A 4410-nucleotide genomic window follows, 5' to 3' on the forward strand; every position below is an offset into this window, starting at 1 on the left:
CNCCGTCACCACCGCCACCGCCTTCACCCACCTCATCACCTCCACCCCCGTCGCCAAGACCACCACCGCCGCAAGTGTTACGACCTCTACCGCCACCACCGCCGTCACCGTCGCCACCGCCATCGCCACCGTCACCACGACCGCCCCCACCGACCTCTCCGTCGCTGCCACCGCCACCGCCATCTCCGCCGAAGTCCCCGCCACCACGGTCACCACGGTTATCACCACCCCCACCGATGCTGGTTCCTCCTCCTCCACCTCCACCTCCCCCGAAAGCTGGGCTGAACCCCTTACTATCGCCGCCACCGTCCCCTGCCTCTCAGTTTCCGCCTCCACCTCCTCCACAAACCTCGCCCCCACCTCCACCTCCGTCCACCTCCCCCAACATTACCGTCCCCCAAATCCAACTCCCCCCACCTCCATCTCCCAGACCAGCCCCACCTTCATCATCACCACCGCCATCATCAAGCGTTGCAGCAGCAGCACCACCACCACCACCACCATCGCCATCATCAAGCGTTGCAGCAGCAGCACCACCACCACCACCATCGCCATCATCAAGCGTTGCAGCAGCACCACCACCGCCACCATCATCATTGAGCCGTGCACCCCCTCCACCATCTCCGAGCCCTGCACCGCCACCCCACCCGCCCACGGGGCCAGTCGCGCCACCTCCCAGGGTTCCCAGGTCCCCTAGGGCGCCCAGAGCCCCACCACCACCCAAGGCTCCCAAGGCGCCTTTCCTGCCCAAGGCGCCCAAACCTCCTAAAGCCCCTAAGCCGCCCAAGGCCCCTTTCTCGCCCAAAGCGCCCAAACCACCAAAGGCACCCAACCAGCCCAGGCCCCCAAGAGCCCCAAGGCCCCCCAAGGCGCCCAGGTAACTAAGGCCGCGCTGCGTGGCGCACATGCATCCGGACGAGGCTCAGTTTTTCCAGTCCGTGTGTCTAACAGCACGGGTGTTCCCACCAGCCTGGGATATGCGTACCGTATTGGTGTTGGGATTGCTGGGCAGACATGCATCGATATGTAGGCATTCAGTTAACCACTTCAGCACGCCGGACCGCTGTTCACCGAACTGCGACCGGCATAGCAGCAGCACAGTTCCACTGCCTGCTTACCATACATGGGAAGCAGGAGGTTCATGCAATGCAGGGATGTGTCATCGGTCCGTCATCACTCGGGGCGGACGGGAAAGCAAGCAGTGGGAATAAGCAGTAGCGGGCAGCAGTGGTGTGCGAATCAAGTCCTGATTGTCGTGTAAACTACACGAAGAATGTTTTCAAGGTGTCGTACTGTGTACCCTAGCCACGGAGTTGGGCGACGTGGTGTTACTGCTACGTGACTACGTACTGCTGTCGCGTGGTGGCAAACATGCCATGTCTGCTTGGTCAACTGTTGCCGTTACCAGCAGTCATGGAGCTGTTGATGGGGGTTGTTACGCCGTGTGGGCGGCTCGCCCAACAATATTCCAACAGGTAGCTACGGATAGAAGACGACAATCGAATCCTCCAAGCAAACTGAAATGTTTGTTTGTGATATTATTGTGGGATGTTTGTATGTGGGACGTTTTCTTATTTTTGCGCCAATTGTCGTTTACGTACCTCGAAATTAACATGCATGGCATGCATCACCAAGGTATGATAAGGTTGGACACGCATAAGTCATAAACCAAGCAATGGGCGGAGCACATCGCCAGGGATGAAAGCATGCATGGAGTTTGCCCATAATAAGGAGAAAGATAAGGACGCTGTTACTACAGAGTGGGAGGCTTCTAGGCCACTTGAACACAATGTCCTTTCTACGACTTATCACCATACAGCACCATCCACCATTGCCACACTGTACACGCCATACGAACTGCATGTTCAGGCGTGTGATCCTGCCTTCGAGGACTCCTCCTCATCCAGGCACTCGAACATCCGTAGAGAGAGAGGGTTAAGCAATCGCCACCAATCCAGCGTGCGAATCTCGGTCCTTCAACTGAGATCTCAACTCCACATTTCAGCAGCTAACCATAATCTCTCGTGCTCGACAATACAGGGGATCTACCCATGATTTGAACCCGGGGCTTTAAATTGCATATGGCAGTAGTGCTGTAGCAAATTTGGATGTGTCGTAGCTCGATTCATTGAGGCGTGGCCCGGGTGGTGTCAAGGTGCAAACTGATTTAGCTACTGGCTGGTCTCATCATTATTGGCGGCTGTTGGCGGCGGTCGGCAGCGGTCCGGACCTCCAACACCAGTAGTAGTAGTCAACTGGTCATGTCTTTCGAGATCCACCCCTTATTTTTTGGGATATGTAATTTTTGGTCTTGTTGGCGGGATCTCTGGCTGGTGTGGTGCTAGGATTTGATTGGCGACCCCCTCGTTTGATCCTATATTATTAGGCACAGGGTGCTCCTGGAGTATAACCAGCTAGCTTCTAAAGGAGAGATGTACAGTCCGCTGTCCCTCTAGTAAGGCGATTGATCGACTTGTTGGTCCCATTGTAAAGTTGCATCCTAAGTTCGACTTTCGGTGAAAGAGGTTTAGGGGTACGTTTGTAACGTTCGTATTTAATTACCCCTGAAGCTCCCGTACCTGCCACCGGTGCATTTGCTTCCAGTAAAAAGTCAGCAGCATGCATAAACACGTACTTACGTATGCAGAAAAGCAACTCGACATGAGGATTAGTCAGCATTAATAGTCCTCCCATGTAATTAGAGCGCAGGTGTATGTGTTAGGTACTCGCGCCAGGGAGTCCCCCCCTCTCGGAGTGCCGATGCCCCGGAGTGGAAGTTGGCTAACGAACTACGGCGAGGTCAGGAGCACCAATTGAGTTAATTATTGCTTTTCTTGATAGCTTAGATTTTAAGCAAGCGGGCATACTTTTGTAGATGGAAACTGTGACTGCCGGACAGAGGAGTCTGCTGCTATTTAAAGTTCACAGATCAACATTTGAACCTCGCTTTCCTTGACACGTGTAAAACTTGAATTATTATAACATAAATAAAGCTACCAACAATTGCGCTAATAATTAATAATCGTTAACAACTTCTAACTTCTATCGTCACAACCGTCTTAATAGCTCCTAACAGCCATCCAACATCGATCTGTCGACAAATGGGCCTATGACAGCAACCTAGAACGAGACCTGTAACAATATCTCAAACCAAATATGAAATTAACTTCTGGATTTATTTGCCATAGCCTATGCTTTCTCCCATCTGGTTGCTGGAAGCAGCAACAGTTGACCAAGAAGACATGGCATGTTTGCCACCACGCGACAGCAGTACGTAGTGACGTAGCAGTAACACCACGTCGCCCAACTCCGTGGATAGGGTAGACAGTACGGCATGCAATGACACCTTGAAAACATTCTTCGTGTAGTTTACACGACAACCAGGACTTGATTCGCACACCACTGCTACCCGCTACTGCTTATTCCCACTGCTTGCTTTCCCGTCCGCCTCGAGTGATGACGGACCGATGACACATCCCTGCATTGCATGAACCTCCTGCTGCCCATGTATGGTAAACAGGCAGTGGAACTGTGCTGCTGCTATGCCGGTCGCAGTTCGGTGAACAGCGGTCCGGCGTGCTGAAGTGGTTAACTGTATGCCTACATATCGATGCATGTCTGCCCAGCAATCCCAACACCAATACGGTACGCATATCCCAGGCTGGCGGGAACACCCATGCTGTTAGACACACGGACTGGAAAAACTGAGCCTCGTCCGGATGCATGTGCGCCACGCAGCGCGGCCTTAGTTACCTGGGCGCCTTGGGGGGCCTTGGGGGCTTGGGGGGCCTGTTCTGCGTGGGATTTATGGGCGGTGGAGCTAGTAAAGGCGGTAGCAACGGTGGTGGCGGTGACGGCCGTGATGGCGGTGGCAGCGGTGGCGGTGAAGACGGCGGTGGCGGCGGTGATGGCGACGATGATGGTCGTGACCGCCGTGACGGCGGTGGCGGCGGTGGCGGCGGTGGCGGCGACAATGATGGTGATCGTGGTGACGGCTGTGGCGGAGGGGGCATCCGTGATGGTAATGGCGGCGGCGGCGGTGGTGGCAATGGTGACTGTGGTGACGGCGGTGGCGGCGGCGACTGTGGCGACGGCGGTGACGGTGGTGACTGTGGTGACGGCGGTGGCGGCGATGACGGTGGCGATGGCGGATGCGGCATTGACTGTGGTGGCGGCGGTGGCGACGGTGACGGTGGTGATGGCGGATGCGGCGGTGACGGCGGTGGTGGTGGTGACGGTGGTGATGGCGGTGATGGCGGTGGCGGTGGTGATGGCGGCGATGGCGGTGGCGGTGGTGACGGTGGTGACGGCGGAGGCGGAAGTGAGGGGGGTGATGGCGGTGACGGCGGTGATGGTGGTAACGGCGGTGGCGGTGGCGATGGCGGTGAAGGTGGTGGCGGCGGCGACGGT

The sequence above is a fragment of the Volvox carteri genome (assembly GCF_000143455.1).
Source record: "Volvox carteri f. nagariensis unplaced genomic scaffold VOLCAscaffold_5, whole genome shotgun sequence".
NCBI lineage: Eukaryota > Viridiplantae > Chlorophyta > Chlorophyceae > Chlamydomonadales > Volvocaceae > Volvox > Volvox carteri.